This window comes from Narcine bancroftii, chromosome 11 (assembly GCF_036971445.1).
Source record: "Narcine bancroftii isolate sNarBan1 chromosome 11, sNarBan1.hap1, whole genome shotgun sequence".
In the NCBI taxonomy this organism is placed as follows: Eukaryota; Metazoa; Chordata; class Chondrichthyes; order Torpediniformes; family Narcinidae; genus Narcine; species Narcine bancroftii.
The window spans coordinates 52,451,013-52,472,634 of record NC_091479.1 but is presented as its reverse complement, the minus strand read 5'-3'; the positions used below and the strand labels follow the sequence as shown (position 1 = coordinate 52,472,634).

The window sequence follows — 21,622 nt, the reverse complement described above, 5'->3', positions numbered from 1 at the left end:
ATGTAAGGTTAACTAATTAGATATGTAGAACTTGGTACTTCTGTCTAGGGCTAGGAGACCCTTATCTCATCCAGACTACCTCAACTTCCTACACTCTATTGTTCCTTACCGCTCCTTATCTTATTCATATGGTGGGCTCATTGATCTTGTCACAAAGACTAGAAGATTCTTATCTTAAATGTGCTGACTCTGCTTTCCTGCATCCTAATTCCCAAGCTCATCCTGTTTGTACTGGTTACATTCATTTATTAATGTATGAATTTTAGTTTCCTTCATGTTCATAATTTTAGATCAGTTTTATCATCTCTCACAATCCTCACTTTTCTTTTAGATCAGTATTACTGATGTCGTAAAGTGCAAGGTGTTGTTTTTCCCAGCTGGTCAATAACCAAATTGCAGTCTCTGTGTCGTTGGATAGAGTTAGGGAAACATACTTTCTTTGGGGTATAGTGTTCTGACGAGGGGTTCGATGAATTAAAAACTGCAGCCAAGTCTTAGGCAGGGGAACACTATAAAGGTGAGAGTAGCGAGTCCAGCTGCTATAAAGGTTGTGAGTATCAGGCTCCAGTTTTTAGTAAAGAGTCTAGTCCATCCCACATCAGTCCGAGGTTGCTAAGTCTGAACATGGGCATGGGCAGATTCTCGTCGAAGTCCTGAAGCAGTATCTTTAACCGCCTGACTGTTGTAAGCATTGTCCTGAACAAGTCTTTGAGAAACGCTGCCTTCAGCAGCGAATGAGTAGTCGAGAGTCAGGCGGTTCCATTGAATTGTGGCTCGTATCTGCCGTTCCTCTTCAGCTCCGAACCCCAGGGCCACCGATCTCCATTTGATGATGATGTTGAAGGCTGTTTGGAGTCTGATTAAACGATTGAAATGCCAAGTAGCTTTAGGGTACTGTAGCAGCTCACGTCGTTTGTAACTGGTGCTCCCCTTCACGGGGTGGTGTTTGTCATTTTGAATGTATGAGAGACCCAAAGGATGTTTGAGAAGAGACCAAGCTGGGGAGGATTGTTTCTTATCATTTAACCTGTGTGTTGCAACTTGTGAGTGCAAGCCTGTCTGTGTACATTAGCATATGCATTAACTCTCTCTCTCTGTGACATGTACAATCCTGACTACCATTCTGTCTGTCTTTGTCCCACCATGTCCTTTGTGCTATCGCTTTAAAACTCCTGTCTTTAATACCTGTGTAGGCTAAGATACAAATTAGATGTACTCCACTAAAGCTGTTCAGTTCCCCTGGTCCGTATTGGATTCCCTTGTTAACCCATATCCCACTATGACTATACATTATATCTATGCTCTGTCTACATTCTAAAGGAAAATAATTGTCACCTCTGCTGCCCCTATCCCAGGAGGACTTAATACATTGTGAGTAATTAAGTGATGTCCCAGAAATGGAGAAGCAACAATTAAACAATACAATAAATGGTAAAAACAACATTACGGCACTTTTTCACGGCGTAGTGTAACTTTCAGGTCAGAAGGAAGAGGGACTGCACGCCAGGTGGAGGGTAGATTATCAATGTTGTTATTCTGTGGTTCAGTAGCTGGTTTAATTCGTTGGATGTGGCTCCAGCCTTTTTCTTTCGTTCGCACGGCAGTGTCTGTAATCAAAAGTACACAATAGGGGCCATCCCAGACAGGTTTCTGTTGGTGATGTTGGCATGCTTTTACATATAACCAATCACCAATTTAATAAAATGAATAACAATTTGACTTTTCTTTGTGTTAGTGTAAAAATTGTAAAATGAAACACAAACCATATTTCCATGGGTTTTGAATATATTCTTCTCTTTGGCTTGGCTTCGCGGACGAAGATTTATGGAGGGGGTAAAAAGTCCACGTCAGCTGCAGGCTCGTTTGTGGCTGACCAGTCCGATGCGGGACAGGCAGACACGATTGCAGCGGTTGCAAGGGAAAATTGGTTGGTTGGGGTTGGGTGTTGGGTTTTTCCTCCTTTGCCTTTTGTCAGTGAGGTGGGCTCTGCGGTCTTCTTCAAAGGAGGCTGCTGCCCGCCAAACTGTGAGGCGCCAAGATGCACGGTTTGAGGCGTTATCAGCCCACTGGCGGTGGTCAATGTGGCAGGCACCAATAGATTTCTTTAGGCAGTCCTTGTACCTTTTCTTTGGTGCACCTCTGTCACGGTGGCCAGTGGAGAGCTCGCCATATAATACGATCTTGGGAAGGCGATGGTCCTCCATTCTGGAGACGTGACCCATCCAGCGCAGCTGGATCTTCAGCAGCGTGGACTCGATGCTGTCAACCTCTGCCATCTCGAGTACCTCGACGTTAGGGGTGTGAGCGCTCCAATGGATGTTGAGGATGGAGCGGAGACAACGCTGGTGGAAGCGTTCTAGGAGCCGTAGGTGGTGCCGGTAGAGGACCCATGATTCGGAGCCGAACAGGAGTGTGGGTATGACAACGGCTCTGTATACGCTTATCTTTGTGAGGTTTTTCAGTTGGTTGTTTTTCCAGACTCTTTTGTGTAGTCTTCCAAAGGCGCTATTTGCCTTGGCGAGTCTGTTGTCTATCTCATTGTCGATCCTTGCATCTGATGAAATGGTGCAGCCGAGATAGGTAAACTGGTTGACCGTTTTGAGTTTTGTGTGCCCGATGGAGATGTGGGGGGGCTGGTAGTCATGGTGGGGAGCTGGCTGATGGAGGACCTCAGTTTTCTTCAGGCTGACTTCCAGGCCAAACATTTTGGCAGTTTCCGCAAAGCAGGACGTCAAGCGCTGAAGAGCTGGCTCTGAATGGGCAACTAAAGCGGCATCATCTGCAAAGAGTAGTTCACGGACAAGTTTCTCTTGTGTCTTGGTGTGAGCTTGCAGGCGCCTCAGATTGAAGAGACTGCCATCCGTGCGGTACCGGATGTAAACAGCGTCTTCATTGTTGGGGTCTTTCAAGGCTGTGTACGGCCCCTCACCCCAAGTCCAAAGCCCGCTGCGCAGCTCAGACGGCAAAGTCCTCCTCAGCGACAAGATCTCCATCCTCAACCGATGGTCAGAACACTTCCAATCTCTTTTCAGTACCAACCGCTCAGTCCAAGATTCCGCCCTGCTCCAGCTCCCTCAACAGCCCCTAAGGCTAGAGCTGGATGAGGTTCCCACCCTGGATGAGACATATAAGGCAATCGAACAACTGAAAAGTGGCAAAGCAGCAGGTATGGATGGAATCCCCCCAGAAGTCTGGAAGGCTGGCGGCAAAACTCTGCATGCCAAACTGCATGAGTTTTTCAAGCTTTGTTGGGACCAAGGTAAACTGCCTCAGGATCTTCGTGATGCCACCATCATCACCCTGTACAAAAACAAAGGCGAGAAATCAGACTGCTCAAACTACAGGGGAATCACGTTGCTCTCCATTGCAGGCAAAATCTTCGCTAGGATTCTACTAAATAGAATAATACCTAGTGTCGCTGAGAATATTCTCCCAGAATCACAGTGCGGCTTTCGCGCAAACAGAGGAACCACTGACATGGTCTTTGCCCTCAGACAGCTCCAAGAAAAGTGCAGAGAACAAAACAAAGGACTCTACATCACCTTTGTTGACCTCACCAAAGCCTTCGACACCGTGAGCAGGAAAGGGCTTTGGCAAATACTAGAGCGCATCGGATGTCCCCCAAAGTTCCTCAACATGATTATCCAACTGCACGAAAACCAACAAGGTCGGGTCAGTTACAGCAATGAGCTCTCTGAACCCTTCTCCATTAACAATGGCGTGAAGCAAGGCTGTGTTCTCGCACCAACCCTCTTTTCAATCTTCTTCAGCATGATGCTGAACCAAGCCATGAATATATTAGACCTTATTAAAATGCAGTTGGAGCTGCTTGTCTGTATGAGGCAACCAACCTGCAATTTGTTAGAGTGAGTACATAACAGACATGCAGCACAAGAGCCCCTGCGAGAGAACTTGAAACATATTTAACCTTTAGTTCTGCCTTAAGTAAAATGCCTTGTGCCACAGCTCACAGGAGCTGGCCTTATTTAAAACAGTTTGTAAAACAGGCACCAAAAAAATTTAAAAGATGTTCTTATGAAGATTGCACACACAATCATTTAAGTACAGGCTAGTTTCTATTATATTCCACTTAAAAGTTCTGCTGCATGAATCCTGGAGCTTGTGGAGTCATTATTGAATCAAGAAATATTGGTGCCATGCCAATCTCATTCTAACATGCCAATTTCTCCAGTCCTTAAGTTAAAATGTACTGAATAGCATCTGGTACAAGATCTGTGAGTTATTTATGATATTATTATTCTTATGCACCCAATTGTTCTGAACTATGCCACCAATTTAAATCATGTTCCACCTATGGCAGTACTCACACAGCACCATAGACCAGTTCGCAGGTTTATTTCTCCATTAAGCTAAATCCCATCGCGCAGGGTTTACCTCCGTGATTATTTACAATGTAACTTCCACACTACCGGATTTAAATATAAACCTGATGAATGGGGGGGGGGGGGGGGGAGAGTTATCATGAACTAAATTACAGCGGCAATACAGAGAAATTGTGCTGAGGCATTAATTTCACTCCGGAGGAAAATGCACCAGAGAAATGAATGATTAAACTTATGGGAATCCCCAGAGGTATCTTTATTCTCCAGAGGTGGGTGATCTTTAAACTCACGGACCTTGACTGCTGAATGTGTAGAAGAAATGTACTAAATCTATTGATAGGGCTCCATACCTCTAACTGCAAGAGAGGAGCCTGGAGCCTCAGTTTCAAGTGCCACAGTGCACTTAAAGGGACATGCACACTCCCCCTTCAACTGGCTGATCCAGCCACTTTACACATCAGATCCTTTCTTTATCTCACATACACTTAAAGTTAAGATGTATAGAACTCACCCTATTTGTGCAAACATTTCTCCCTGCAAATGTTATAACATCACTCAACTCTCAGGTACTCCCTGTGCAAAATCACATTTGAATACAATTTATTTCATAAATTGGAATTAACTGGTAGTTAAATTCGCTCATTCTACAGTATTGATAAACGATCATTTATGACATTTAAATTTTAGCATGAATTTTAATCAATATTGGTCAGTGACTGAAGTGGGAAGTAGTGATTTATGAAATTATCTCTGGTCTCTACTCTCCCACTCCCGGCACTTCTCCCAACGTCCAGGAGCTGGCACACAGTCCCTGCCTTTTTCATGTTACTCATCTACTATTCTTTTAACTGCTTGCATTAAAACTTTCGCCTTTCCTTTCTGCTTATCCTCAGACCTCTGGACAAATGCTTTTAGTGCAATCTGTAGAAGCTGGGTAATTCCTTGCTCATGCCAATTTTCCGTCTTTTGTAATTTTCTTCTAATGTCTGGGGCTGAGTTGGTAACAAAACCCGTTAGTACCAATTGATCCCCTGTTGGGGATTCTATGTCGAGACCCCCATATTGTTGTATTGCCATGCGCAATCTATTCAGAAATGCAGAGGGGGTCTCCTCGGGACCTTGGGGAACCTCAAAGGCTTTCTTGAAATTCTGTCCCTTTGGGACAGATTCCTTGATTCCTCTTATCAAATTAACCCTGTATTCTTCCATCAATACCTGACCATTATTGGTATTTTTATCCCAATTAGGTCTAGCCAAGGGGAATTTAGCTTCTCCAGGTACCGCATCTGGTCCCCCTTGGTGATCCTTATCCCAGACTCTAATCCCTGCCTGGCGAATCATTCCATGCTCATCCAAAGTAAACAGAGTCTTAAAGATAGATGTTAACTCATCCCAAGTATATATATTTCGTCCAAAAAATTACTCTAACTGTTCGGTACATACCTGGGGATCTTCTATCAGGGAGGTCAGTTCTTTCTTAAAGTTACGCACTTCAGTACTGGTCAGGGGCACATTTACGAAACCGAGACCCTCTCCCACGGGAACTTCCCGCAGTGGTCTCATCCAGTTGGTTTCTGGCTTATTAGGTCTGGGTTCCTGCTCCCTGGGAAATGAATCAAAGGTTTCTGCCCTTTCTTCCTGAAGAGTCTCACACTGTTCTGAATTAAAGTTACCTCTCTCTCCTGTCAACAGAGGTGGTAATCGAGTGCTTTGTGAGCGAGTCATCATACCACTCCTATTCTCTTCTCTTTTCTCTAGCTGTGGGGGAGGAGGGGAAGGTGCAGAAGGGTAGGGCATAGGAGGGAGGGAATGTAAGCACATCCCACCTTTGTGGTTCAGGGACAAAAGGTTCCTCCTCTCTCTTGTCCTTGCATTCTTTTTCATTCAAAACCAATTGATTTTAACGATCCCCTGAGCCAGCAGGCTGCATATTCCCTGCTCTCAAGATTATCTCTCTGGTTTTGATAGAGCCAGATGTTCAATGCTTGACACATCCAGTCATCCTCGGATCCGAGCTTTGGCCAGTACAAGGAGCTCCCTTTAACCGGGCTTTTAACCCATTCTATACAACAATACCTGACCATGGTCAGTTTGTCCTTTCCACGGGTCCTTCCCATGCCCCACTCAGATAACATCAACCCAAGCGGGCTGTACGTAGTTATCTGATTATCACATCCTTTACCAGGACTCTCTTCCTTGCTACCCACACTTCCCATACTGATAGGCAAGTAAAATTCCTCTTACCGGGTTCCTGTAGCAATGCTCTAGCGCGATTCCTTCCATCGTTTGTTCTCAATGCCTCTTCTCAGATATCACTCGCTTCTTCCACTGACCAGCCACCCGTCGTCCGTGAGACCAGCTGAATCAGCTGGGTGCACCTACTCTCGTCGTCGGGCACTCTGTCAGTGGAGGGAGTGTGATCCCGGACGAGACCCCATTTGTTAGAAACAGAAGTACCTTTAAAGAAATTGCTCGAGACAAAAATTGAGAACAAAGAACATTTATTATGCAACAATGCAAAGTTGGGTGCTTCCCCTTACCCTGGGAATACATACATACACTGGGGCTCACCCAACTTTTATACAGTTTATCTCAGTAGAGGAATAACTCCCCCTTACATTCTTCTGCCTCCTGCTGGAGAGGTTTGGCATTAGGCAATCCTGCCTACGTGCTGTTTCTGTATACTTGGAGGACCAGGGGGTATCCTGTCGGTGTCTTCTCATGTGATTATCTCCATTGTCCTTATTCATAACCTTGCCCTTGTCCCCATTCACACCTTTCCAACTCTCAGAGCTATAGTCCCTTCATATGCAGAGTTCGCTAATCCTGTCTAGGGTTTACTAATTAAATATGCATAACTTGATTAATCTGTGTATGGCTTACTAATTATATATGTAGAACTGGCTCATACTGTCTAAGGTTTTCTAATTATTTATGCAAGCCTTGCTATTTCTATCTGGGGCTTGGAGACCCTTATCTCGTTCAGACTAACTCTACTTCTATCATCAATTGTCTGTCCTTATCTCCTTCAGTTGGTGAACTTGCTGATTCTCTAGGAGATTCTTATCTTACTCAGACAGTGTCAACTTCCTGCCTTCTAATATCCATGTCTCATGTTGTTTGTACTGTCTTCATTCATTTACTTATGTATCAATTTTATTTTCTTCATTTCTTCATGTTCATATTGCAATATCAGTTTTTCTCATCTCTCACAGTAGGAAGTAAAGTTAGTCTGAATAAGATAAGGGTCTTCTAGCCTGAGAGAGAGTCAGCAAGTTCCGCATATGTAATTAGTAAGCCTTAGACAGAATTAGCAAATTCTGCATATAAGAGTTAGTAAGTTCTGAGGGTTGGGAAGGTGTGAATAAGGACAATGACATGATGAGACACTGACAGGATACCCCCTGGTCCTCCAAGTTCGCAGAAACAGCACGTAGGCAGACAGGATTGCCTAATGCCAAACTTATCCAGGAGGCAGAAGAATGTAAGGGGAAGGTACTTCTATACTGAAATAAACTGTATAAAAGTTGGGTGAGCCCCAGTGTATGTGTGTATTCCCAGGGTAAAGGGAATCACCCAACTTTGCATTGTTGTATAATAAATGTTCTTTGTTCTCAATTTTTGTCTCGAGCAATTTCTGTGAAGGTACTTCTGTTTCTAACAAATGGGGATCGTCCGGGATCCCACTCCCTCCACTGACAGAGTGCCCGACGACGAGGGTATGTGCACCCCAGCTGATTCAGCTGGACTCACGGACGATGGGTGACTGGTCAGTGGATGAAGTGAGTGATATCCGAGAAGAGGCATTGAGAACAAATGACGGGAGGACGTTAAGGAAGCGCGCTAGGAATAGCCTCTGGATCCCGGTAAGAGGAATTTTACTTACCTTTTAGTATGGGAGGTGTGAGTAGCAAGGGAAATAGTCCTAAGGAAGGACAGGACAATCAGATAATTAAGCAAAGTCCATTAGGATTAATGCTATCTGATTGGGGTGCGGGGAAAACAGCAGCTGGTGTTTTAGTTTCTGACGACAGTTATGGGGGGGGGTATTGATGTAGCAGCTGTCTAGTGGGCCGAGTGGGCAAGGTTCTTTGGCGGGTGCGTGAAATCATAAGACAGAGAACTGGATACTCATCCATTTAGTTGACCACCCTCGCGTGGTGCTGCGTGCCGAGGAATGGCACACTGATCTGTGGATTCTCCTGCCGGAAAGCGCAGGACACTCACAGGGCTTAATTTAAACCTGTGGTTCTGTGGATCGGCAGCAAACTCATAATGATGTCCCACCTTCTCCCATGGAGCCGGGACACACGGTAAATAAAAGAATCCTGCAAAGTCTGAATAAAGCAGTCTTGTGTTGACTAACCTTGTGTGTGTGTGTTGCTTTCATAGCTCTATCAAAGTAGCCTCTACATATATAAATATTTAAGGTAACTATCCCATTTACAGGATACTTTTCATCCATCTCACAGCCTGTGGGAAGAAGCTATTCCCCAGCCTGGCAGTCCTGATTTTGATGATGGACGTGATTAAAGATGCTGTGCACTGGGTGGAAACGGTCTTTTTACAATTCCTTGAGCCCTATTTGAACAACACTCCCAGTAAATGTCATCTGCAGAAGAAAGAGAGACCCCAGTGATCCTCACAACTCTGCATCATTCCTATCTGATGCTTTACAGCTACTAGACCATCCAATGATGCAGCCAGACAGGAGACTCAACTGCAAATCTCAGGATGAGAGCCGTTGGCCTTGACCTCATCAGCCTCCTTGGGAAGTGTAGGTGCTTCTGACCAATAAGGAGGAGTGATTGTTTTATGTAGTAATACTTGTGCTGTATTTATGGGAATTTCATGTGATTGTATTGTCCATTCTTGCTGTTTAACAATCTTTAATGGATCGAAGTAGTCATTGGACTTTCAGATGTACAATCAAGTACAGATTGTCTTTAAATAGCCATATGGCCCAGATGTCTGTTCAGACCAAGAATACTTTCGATCATACGCAGATTTTGAACAATAGCACCATTCATTTTGCAACAATTGCCACTTAATTTTGCCAGTTGTTCAATGGCAAACTATATGGGAAAAACACCACTGTCAACTCTTCTACCTTAAAGGAGTAAATATATTCAAATGGGCAGTAGATCAAGAGATGGAAACAGTGAAATCAGACAGAGGTGAGTGGCTGCTTAAATTAGAAACATTCGTGTTCATGCTATAGAGTTTAAGGCTGCCCAGGAGGAATATAATGTGTTTTCTTTAAGATTGTTTGCCTTCACCCTGGGGAAGGATGGGGCCAACAGACATGTTGCTAGAAGGGTTCGAGACTTGATATGGTAGGTCACTAGAAGCTCAAGTTTAGATCCACATAGTGCAGATGTTTAGCAAAATGGCCACCCAGTCTGTATTTGGTCTTGCTGATATTGAGGTCAACTGACTCGACCAAATGCAGGAGATTAAGTTGGATGGGATGCATATGAAACACTGCCTCACCTGGAAGGTCTGATTGTGGCCTTGCATGGAGGTGAGAGAATAGGAAGGGACAGGTTTGGCAATTTCTCCGGTTTCAATGGGGAGTGTATCAGGTGGTGGTGGGTGGTGGGTAAGTGCCATCGAGAGAGTCACAGAAATACATGCCCCTGTGAAAAAAGAATATGAGTGGAGCAGTTTAGATGTAGCAGGTTTGAGGATGATGCTGAAGTTGGAAATGTTCAAGGATAACGTGTCAGATGTGGCAGCTGATGGGTAGTAAGTGAGAAACCTGAGGGATCTTGTCCTTGTTCTGTTGGAGAGGAGGTGGGGTAAGGGCAGAAGAGATTTGGAAATTATGGGTGCAAACTTTATCAAAGACAATATGGGTGAAATTTGCATTTATTGATGAAATAAGACATTTTGGGTGTCCTGGCGTAGAAGACCTAATCTTGGGAATGTTACAGGTCCAGAGGACCCCAAAACCTTGCAGCAATAGGAAATCACCAAGACAAATGGATACTAAAACAGATGTTGTTTTTAATTTTCTATAAACATAAAAAACAGGATCAAACTTTAACTTATCACTATTAACTTAATAGCCTTACATTGCCCCCTTCTAATTCTAAGTTCTGGTGTATTTAATGTGTATAAAGTTCTTTTACACTCCTCTAAGTTCATCGATATCTATCAATTCTCATACTGTCCACAGAATGCAACATTTATGAATTTTCACTAAGCTCTGGTGCTTAAAAGCCTCCAGGAATGTTCATGTTGGTTTCAGAGTGGGTTTTCTTGCTCATTGGACACACAAAAACTGATTCCATCTGATCAGCCACTTTGGTGACTTCCCAAAGAAACTTTCACCATCAGGGTTTTCCAAATGATCATCTCTTCTGCAGGACACCATTGAGTTCCTTTTGTTTCCCTTATTTCAGGTGAAACATCATTTCTCTGCTTGCAAAACCACATGTCCTTATTAGAACAGCAAACTGGTACCAGCTAGATGAGTGCACTGGACCCAAACTTCTGAGTCCATTCATCTGTTGCTTTAAAAACAATAATCCATTTACACCTGCTTTTGAAATTATTTAGCAAAACAGTCTCCTTGTTTTGTATTAGCCTGCATGACTCACTCTCAGCAAAGCTCTTGCATTTTAAATAAGAGCTGTTTTGTGAAGTATTTGTGTTTGTTTGTGACCTACACAACTCCTACAATCCATCTCATTCAAAAATATATCTATATACAATGTAAAATATATAATCTGTCACAGGACAGATGCAGCAGAGGAGTTGTGATAAAATCAATAGTGTCCTTGCAAACAAAAAGTGGGAAGAGGTATAATCCAGTTGGCTCTGGTGAGTGTAGTTTATAATAGTTTGAAACTTGAATCTCTCTATTTCAGGAGACAATTTACTGTCATGTAATTAAAAAGTGTCATATCACACAAAATTGTTTTTTTCTTGCTGTAAGACAGACAGATTCACCATTGAAAGAAATTGCTTGAAATGCCTCTTGCGGTCAGAGAAAGACTGAATGCTCCCCCACCCCTCCCACCCCAAACCCTGGGCCAAGTCACTGAGGGTCTGTGGATTCTCTTTCAATGCTCATAGACCATCCAAGTCATTGGCAATGTGAGCTCCAGTTTTGAACCTCTGACACAATTAGGAACCATTTAGCACTCACTTGTATCCCAAGTCTGATACCTGACACCCTTTTAGCCAGTTTTGAACCAGTCTCTAGAAGTCCACAACCTGGTGTTAGTTCCTTGACTGCTTTGTACAGAGGCCCACAGCCTGCGTGGGTTCCTCTCCTCAAGTCACCAACAGCCTGCCACCTATGTGGGACCTTCAGTTGCAGAACCCCTCACTGGTCTGCTTCCTTGGTCACTGACCTGTGGATTGAATTCTCTGCTCCTCAGATGTTGGTGGGGTGTGGTCTTTCTGTTTTCTGGTGCCCCGCACTAGTCCTCCGATTTCCCAGCGTTCGCGGTGGCGAAGAAATCTAACAAATCTAAATAACAAATTATCAATGTAGAGGAGAATCTCACATGTCTAGAGGGATGGAAAAGGTACTATTATAAATTGAAGCCTAATATTTGAATATTCAGGTGACAAATTTGCAAATGCATAGAGTATATATTTCTCAAGCTATATGTAATTTTTTCCAAAGGAATATAACTTTGAATTTTTGCATGTCATCTTGGCATCCCTAAAAATATATCTGATTTCCAAGTAAGTTTAATACATTTCCTCATCACAGCTAATGTTAATTTAACAAATTTCAATTGATATAGTTTTAATTTGGGCCTTGCTCCTTCAATATTTCCTAATAAAAATAAGGTTGGATTTTGCAGAAAAAACATCTCCTGTATCTTGTTCCAAAAGATTTGTAATTCTCCCCAAAAAGATCTCACATGAGGACAAAGCTAAGTTGAATTCAAGAAAGTTGTGACATCTTCACCACACCTAAAACATTAATCTGATAATTCTGATTTTATTCTATTCAATTTCACTGGTGTAAGAAGTAACTGTAGAAGAAAAAAACTAGTTGTGAATTCCTTCCTCATTTCTGCAGTGTGGATCTCTGGTCAATAATTCCAGACTGCTGAGTTGAAGTGAATTAATACAACTCCCCTGGATCACGTGATCTCTATTGGAAATCAGCTTCCTGTTAAGCTTTTCAAATCCAACTGCCTGAGTCACCTGACTCCAGGTGCAGCTTTCAGATAAATTCCTTGCTGTCATCTGCTACATGACTGATGTAAAAACAATTATACTGAACTAATTTATATCTTACATTGAGATCCTTATATGGATCTACCCATATTTGCCAATCAATTACAATATTCAGAACCATTTCCCACATTTGTCCAGACGTATGAACTCTTCATTTAAAAGTTCCTACTTCTAATCAAGAGGACATCATCGAAGTACATTTTTTAACAATTCCTCTTTATAAGGAATTTCTATTTCAGTACAACATGGTTGGTCCCAACTTAACCTTCAAATATGCTCTTAGTTGGAAATAGCAAAAAAGATTGCGATGAGTAATATGATATTTATTTCTCAGTTGCTCAAATAACATTAATTGACCACTTTCATAACAATCTTCAACATTTATAATCCCCTTACGAAACCATCAATCCAGAAATTGATGATCCTTTGAAAAAGATACGAGGATTTTGAATCAAAGCCATTCTGGGTGATGTACATCCACTTACGCCAATTTCATCATTTATTTTATTCCAGAAATTAATCAAATGTTTCAACAATGGTGCATCTTTATCACCAACCATTAATTTTGATTCCCACGTATATAAATTATTCTGTTTTTCCCTCTCCTATTTTATTTGATTCTATTTTAACCCTTTCAAATAAAGAAGCAAGAAATCTCATTTGAGCTGCTTGATAACAATTTTTAAATTTGGAAGCTGTAGTCCTCTCAATGCAGAATTTGCATTGGGTCATTTTACATGGAATTTAATCGGAAATGGCGTCACATGACATAAAACCATGATGCAGAATGTTTTCTAAGAATGGAATACAAGAGGAGGGTTGTCTAGGTCTCCAGCTGGATATAGATCACAAGATATAGGAGCAGAAGTTGGCCCGTCGAGTCTGTTCCACCATTCTTCCACTCACCCCCACTCCCCAGCTTTCTCCCCATAACCCTTGATTCCTTGCCTAATCAAGTACCTGTCAATCACTGCCTTAAATACACACAATGACCTCACGCGGGTTTCACGACGAACTGGCAAAATCAATTTTTCCACATTTGTTTTAAATTGACACCCTTTTATCCTGAAATTATGCTCTCCTGTCCTAGAATCCCCTACCATGGGAAACATCTTTGCCATATGTACTCTGTCCAAGCCTTCCAGCATTTGAAATGCCTCTGAGGTCCCCCTTATCCTTCTGTACTCCAACTAGTACAGTCGAAGAGTCGACAATTATTCCTCATACACTAACCCTTTCATTCCTGATATCATTCCAGTAAATCATCTCTGACCTTCTCCAACACCAACACATCTTTTCTCAAATACGGCACCCAAAACTCTAAACCTGATTGAATGGAAAGGGAATTGTCCAGTGACACATACACAACAGTAAAATGATATGTCTTGTAGATATTTACAAAAATTATTGAAGAATCAATTAATAACTTTCAAAAGATGCCGGGACCCATTAATGGACTATTATCATAACCTAAAGAATGAGGGTTGTTCTGAAGCTTGGTGCTGTGTTACGAGACCAGAGGATCCCAAAGCACAGCAGCAATAGATAATCACCAAGACAAATAGTGACTTAAAGAAAGCTGATTTTAATTATCTTTCAACATGAACACAGATTTACACTTTAACTTTTCACTATTTTACTACTTTAACTTACTTTACCAAACTTACCCCCCCTTATAATTCTAAGTACACGTGTGTGTGTACTGTTTGTGTAAGTTCAGAAAAGTTCTTTAGTTCACAGTCCAATCTCACTTCTCATTCCTTCAAGTTAACTGGTTGCAGGCCATTCTTATACTGTGCACAGAATTGAACATATATAAAGTTCACCAGGTTTGGTGCTAGAAAGGTAAATAATTACTATTCAGGAATGTTCTTGTTGATTTTCAGAGAGAGGTGTGTTGTTCAGGGAAGCATTCGTGTTCTTTTGACTCAACGTACCAGCATCTGAAGTCTGTTATCTCTTCAGAAAAGCTCTGATAGCTTTAGCTTGGAGCAGAGCTGAACCAGGACTTTGCAGGTATTTAAGGGAGTGTGTCGGCAGGGTTTGTTCTGGACCAACAATCTCACCAAATGACTCTGCTTGAAATTAAGATTCAAACCATTTTGAGGAATACAACAGGAAATGTTGAACAAGAGCCTGGTGTTTCCAGAGGAGTTTTCTTTCAATAGTGGAAATGATTATTTTTTAAAGTCCATTCATCTTCCTGATACAGATCTTTGTATTTAACTTTCAGGTTGCTATCTGTTTTTAACTTGGAGGCCTTTAATGGGGTGACTGGGTAGAATCATTGCTTTAACCAAGCAGTTCGCTTGCAATTTTCCAGCTGTAGGATGCGGTGCAGTTGGTTGCAAGTTTAGCAAGTGGGATTTTGATGTGAAACTGCAAGACACAGCACCATTTTTGTTTTTGAAAATGGAGATGTGAAAATTTTAACTTTGGTCTCCTTGGTTTCCTTAAGTTTGCAGAGGAGACGTTGGGTCAAGCTGAGAGGACAGAGTTGGATGTCCAATTGGTGAATCGGCTGGGCAAAGCAGAAAGCACAAAATGAGGGTCGGAAAAAATAATGAAGCAGACTGAAGTGCCGTTGAACCAAACCCAGGTAAAGAATTTAATTTTGTGCTGTGTACTTAAAAGATCAAACAATTTGGGCTTTTAGTGGTGACCTATTTAAATGAAAAAAATCTGATTAGAATAGAAGTTTATGGAATGTTTGAAAGTTTCCACAAAGAAATGGAGCATATAAATTAGATGTTGTAATTAATATAAATGAACAATACAATGAGCCTGGTGTCACAGTATCTGCCTCCCTCTACTGTACATCACTGTTAAACCTTCTCCCCAAAATGAACCTGATGTCAAAGTATCTGACAAAGTTAATCGTACATCATTGTTAAACCTTCTCATAAAATGTGAATCCTGTCTCATAGTTTCTGCCTTAGTCTATAGTACATTAATGTTAAACTTTCTCCCCCCTGTGAACCTGGTGTAACAGTATCTGCCACAGTTTATTGTACATCACTGTTAAACCTTCTCACAAATGTGAATTCGGTGTCACAGTATCTTCCACAGTTTAGTGTACACAACTGATAAACTTTCTCCCCATTGTGAATCCAGTGTCACAGTATCCTCCTCAGTCTTCTGTCCATCACTGTTAAATATTCTCCCCACTGTGACCCTGGTGTCACAATATGCGACACAGTTTATCATACATTACTGCTTATCCTTCTCAGTGCTGTGCACCCAGTGTCACAATATCTGTCTCAGTCTACCGTACTTCACCGTTAACCTTATCCCCACTGTGAACCTGGTGTCACAGTATCTTCCACAGTTTATTGTACGTTACTGATAAACCTTCTCCCCATTGTGAACACGGTGTCACAGTATTTGCCTCAATCATCCATACATCACCATTAAACATCTCCCCAATGTGAACATGTTGTCACTTTATCTGCCACAGTTTATTATACTTCACCTTTAATCCTTATTCCCATTGTGAACCTGGTGCCACAGTATCTATCTCAATCTACCATCCATCACCATTAACCTTCTCCGCACTGTGAACCCGGTATCCGCCGCAGTTTATTGTACATCACTGTTATACCTTCTCCATACTCTGAAATCGGTGTCACACTATCTGCCTTAATCTACCGTACATCACTGTTTAACATTCTTCTCATTGTGAACTTGGTGTCACAGTATCTATCATAGTTTATCGTACATTACTATTAAAACTTCTCACTGTTGTGAAGCCATAATCTTAGTATCTGTCTCAGTCTCCCATACATAATTGTTAAACCTTCTCCCCCTGTTAACCTGGTGTCACTTTATCTACCACAGTTCATTTCACATCATCATTAAACCTTCTTCCTACCGTGGTGAACATGGTGTCACAGTATCTGACAAAGTCTAACGTACATTACTGTTAAACATTCTCACTGCTGTGAACTCAGTGTCACAGTATTTGTCTCAGTATACCATACATCATCGTTAAAGCTTCTTCCCCTGTGAACCTAGTGTCACAATATTTGTATCAGTCTACTGTACACCACCATTAAAACTTATCCCCACTGTGAACCTGGTGTCACAGTATCTGCCAAAGTTTACTGTACATCACCATAAAACCTTTTCCCCACTGTGAACTTGCTGAGAGAGAAGAGAAAGAGAGAGAGAGAGAGAAAGACAGAGAGAGAGAGAGAGAGAGAGAGAGAGAGAGAGAGAGAGAGAGAGAGAGAGAGAGAGAGAGCACGGTCAGGACCTCGGCTTTATACCATGGGCCCTCTGGGCCCACCTGGTGGTCGGATGTCATTAGGCCGGGTGCCTTGTATCTAGGCCACCTAGTTGCCAAGTGATGTATTGCAGCATATCATCTCACAGGTCACCACACTGTTCCTTTTGTGTTTCCCTTATTTGAAGTGAAACATTATCCAGCCAGACATCTCCTCTTGTGTAGACAACAAGGGCTTTGACCAGTCTGAAGTCAGGACTCCCAACCTATCTTCCAAATGGGGTTTTCCACAAGCTGCCACCTTGTCCTGTTCCAGTCCCAGCTGCTGCAGAACTGGAGAACTCATCTCTCTCTCTCTCTCTCTCTCTCTCTCTCTCACAATAACAGAGAAAACCACATGACCCTATGGGAACAGCCAACTGCACTCAGACTGCGGCACCGGAGCTAATCCTCTGAGTTTGTCCATCTGCTGCTTTCCAAAACTATAATCTATCACTCCACAGCAGGTCAAATTAACACCTACTTGTGAAATCCTTATAGCGATTCTTCAAAGTTTTTGCAAAGGCACCCGGAGCCTGGAATGTCCGCCTTGAGCAGAGCTCTGGCATTTTAAATGAGATCAGTTTTAAAGTGTTTGTATGTGTCCTACACTAAAAAACATGCCACAATTTATCTCAGTTTAAAACATCTCTCTAACCAATATAAAATATAGCATAATCTGTCACAGTATAAACTCCTTGCAGACAGCATGTGATTTGAACCCTGGGCCCAATCGCTGGTGATGAAAAGAGTTGTGATAACTGCTAAGCCAACCAGGGCACCCAAAGAATATCTAGATCCATCCCCCTCTGGGTTGTGGGCCCAGCACGCATCCACTGCACCGCTCAGCTTACATGAACACAGAATTCTGAGCGATGTAGATGGAACAAATGCAAGCAGGCTTTTTATCCACTGAGTTAAGGTGAGACAAGAACCAGAGGGCATGGGTCAAGTATGAAAGGTGAAATGTTGAAAGGGAACATTTGGGAGGAACATCTTCACACAGAGAGTGGTGGGAGAGTGGAACCAGCTGCCAGCTGAAGTGGTGAATGCCGGCTTGATTTTGAGAGTTAATAAAACTTTGGACAGGTACCTGGATGAGAAGGCTATGTTCCAGGTGCAGTTCAGTGGAACTGGATAATGTAATAGGTCAGCACAGACTAAAAGGGCTGAAAGGCCTGTTCTTCTGCTGGAGGTTTCTATGGAAGAGATTGTGCAGTCACTGATATCAGAGACTCATGGAATTGTAATCCACAGAGACCGACCCTTCAGACCAGCTCGACCCTGATACCCAAGTTGTCCTCTTCAACTGGTCCCATTCACCTGCATTTGGCCCATAACCCTCTGAATCTGTACCTGAGTAAATGTCCTTAAAACATTACAATAGTCCCCGGCTTTACCACTTCCTCTGGCAGCTCGTTCCACTCACCCCGCCACCTTCTGGGTGAAAATGATACCCCTCAGGTCCTTTTCAAATCTTTCCCCTCTCAATTTAAATCTATGTCCTCTGATTTTACCTGTTGGGGAAAAAAGGCAAATTACCTTAAGATTTCAAGATCTCTGAGGTCCCCCTCAGCCTCCTACACTCGAAGGAGAACAGTCCCAGTCTATCCAACCTCTCCTTTAATTCAAAGCATTGGCAAGTTAATTGGGTGTGATCGGAGTAATCGAGTGGTTCGTGGGACACCACACTGTAATGTTCATATTAATACATTACATTTCTCTATGCTTGGTACATGTCTTTTCTCTTTTCTAAGCCTCTCTCAAGTCACCCCTCAGCCTCTGTCATTCCAGGACGATCAGTTCCCGTCGACGCTGCCTCTCTGATGACACAGCCCCAGTCCAGTCTAGAAATGATTTCTCTTGACTGAAATGCAGCAGGAACTTCACATCCTCAAGGGTCACAGAATCTCTCTGAAAATCCAAACCAAACTCCAGAAGCTGGTAACTGCAGGCATTAAATCTTTTGGTCGAACCCTATCAAAGATATTCCCCAACTTCTACCCATCTCACTCCCATTCTCTTGCTGAAAATGACGCACTTACCTGCTGAAGTCCACAGACACAAGACGTGGCAAGGGACCAAGACCATAACAGGCCACAAGTCAACCTTGCAAGTTACAAATAATGATGCCTCCCTTCCACACAGACTGGTTGGATGAGAAGAACAGGATGTCATGGAAGAAAGCTCCGTGTCCCCCTGATGAACAGGCCCCCTTCATAGCTGCAGGTGAAGTCAAATCAAGTTTATTGTCATCTGATTGTACAAGTGCAACCCAACAAAATAGTGTAGTCTGGTTCTCAGCGCAAAACACGCAGACACAGAACTGGACACTACACACATACCAACAAAACTGTGGTGGACCATTGCATTACAGTCATTGTACTGGTTGGCCCACCCCTGATATTGTAACTCCTCCCCCTTCAGGATTCCTAATAAAGACAGTATCGCCCAATCTACTCCCTCAGTACTTCAAATCGGGCCAACAGCATGCAAGATATGCCTGTAATTTTATAGTGATTAAAGCCTATTAATCTTGACTTCGGTTCGTCGTGTCTAATTGATAGCGCTACAATTTAATCACTCTGCCTGCATGCCCTGGACAAGGCTACTTGAACAGAGAAGCTGGACACTGACCTCAATTATCCAGAGGCCTCCATAAAATTTGGTCAGTGGCTGCCTGAACACCTTTCTGAGGTGACACGACATTTGGAAAAAGGTCGATAGGAGAGACCTGCTCTTTGCACAGGTCGACCACCGCATCTTCCAGATGATGAGAGACTGAGATTTACTCAGCTGCTATGGGGCTCATGAAAATGCAGTCCTTAGCCTCAAAGAATGTAATCAACACCAGATCCTCCTGGGCAGCCGCCGTCATGCACCTAATGAATCTGTTGATGAATACATTCGAGCCTTGTGGGAGCAAAGGAGAGCTTGTGGCTCACTGATGTTATGGCAGCTGTCTACCAGGAGAACTGATCAGCGATGCCTGTGTGGCCGGCCTCGAGTCTGATAGTATCAGACAAAGGCTTTTGGTGAATGTCCTGCAGGACATGGTCAATCTTGCCAAGACACTAACATGGCCCAACTGAATGCAGAAGCTTATTCCATTGACAGTGCAGCAGACACATGGGGAGTTCAGTCAACACCACCTTGGGACATGGGCTCCCAAACAGCAGACGCCATCACGGAGCACCCAAAGTGCTATAACTGCAGCCAGATAAAACATCCATGAAAGAACAGCCCTGCCAGAAGCGCAGCCAGTTCCAGCTGAGGGAGAAAGGGACCCCTTGCAGTGCCTGACGTGAACAATGACCATGGCCAGCTTGGACTGTGTCACCTCCAGCCCCATTTCTAGTCATGAAAAACAGCATGGTGGGGGCCCGAGCACGACGGACAGGGTTAACATCATTTCCGGCAGTGACTGCGTGCAAACCATGGGAGTAGCCATCTTCGGGGTAGACATTTTGGAAGTTGCTGACACACACATAGAATAGCAACTGAGACAGACAACAAACTTACACTGGCATCCATCATTCTAGATCAGAGTAGCATGCACCAATAAGCAAAGTCCACCATGAACATTGAGGTAAACGGCTGCATTTACAAACTGCTTGTTCAACACAGGAAGCCCTGAATGTTGTGCCGACCCATATATTCTTTTTTTTAAAAAAAACTAAACTCTCCCTATCCAATTACCCTCTATTTTTCTTCCATCCCTGTGCCTGTCTAAGAGCCTCTTAAATGCCCCTAATGTTTGACCCTCCACCACTATCCCTAGCAAAGCATTCCAGGCACCCACAACTCTGTGTAAAAATAACCTACCCCTGATGTCTCCCATAAACTTCCTTCCCTTCACTTTGTACACATGTCCTCTAGTCCTTGCTATTCCTGCCTTTGGAAACAGGTGCTGGCTCTCCACCTTATCTATGCCTCTCGTAATCTTGTAGTCTGCTATTAAGTCTCCACTCATACTTCTATGCCAAAAATTTCCTCCTCTCACCTTATTTAGTAGTCCTCTGGTATTCTCACCCCAGGAAAAATGTGCTGGCTGTCCACCCTATCTGTGCCTCTCATCGTCTCATGGACCTCTATTAAGTCACCTCTCATCCTTCTTTGGTGTCCATAGAAAAGCCCTACCTCTGCTCACCTTGCCTTATAAGACTTATTTTCCAAATCAGGCCACATCCTGGTGAATCTCCTCTGCACCCTCTCCATAGCTTCCACCTCATTCCTAGAATGAGGTGACCAGGTGAAATATCCTCAGAAAAGGATATCCACTGCCTTTCAATATGAATTCACGACACTCAGCGAAGAAAATTAGTTAATATCTCATCCGATTTCATAAGTAGAACCTGATGAAACAGTGTCCTCTGGTTCTTGATGTAAAAACATGCAAACACACATCAGACACAAGACACATACAGAACAACGACACATCGACACAGAACCTACTTAGCAAAATGCTGGAAAACAATTCTGTGAGACGTCTCTTTTTCTACATTCGATGTAAACCCGTTACACCTCAATGCATGTCTGAAATACATTTATTAAAAATAAATATTCTTCACAAATCATCGAGTCATGGGAAGTTGATTCAGCAATTCATCCGTTGTTCAGCAGCTCTTCTCACTGCCTGTGGGAACAAGCAGCTCCTCAGCCGGTGGGATCTGGCTGAAATCCTTCTGTATCTCTTCCCCGACATGAGGAGCTTCATCACTTATCACTTAGTAATCATCTATATACTGCAAATCTCGAAAATAAGTCTTCCTAAATGAGTCCAAAGTGACTGATTTCACCCCACCAC

At 42.9% G+C, this 21,622-nt stretch overlaps 1 long non-coding RNA gene across 2 annotated transcripts; it reads right to left on the bottom strand.

Annotated features, from left to right (window-relative positions):
- Window positions 1–1,243: 1,243 nt before the first annotated feature.
- On the bottom strand, window positions 1,244–21,354 carry LOC138745771 (uncharacterized). Of its 2 annotated transcripts, XR_011346500.1 has the most exons (4): window positions 21,271–21,354; window positions 18,861–19,038; window positions 11,708–11,826; window positions 1,244–1,607 (listed from the first exon to the last, which is right to left on the bottom strand). It is a non-coding gene; the product is annotated as an uncharacterized lncRNA (long non-coding RNA). The 2 variants fall into 2 exon arrangements; XR_011346499.1 differs by lacking the exon at window positions 21,271–21,354 and having other exon boundaries at window positions 18,861–20,533.
- Window positions 21,355–21,622: the final 268 nt, after the last annotated feature.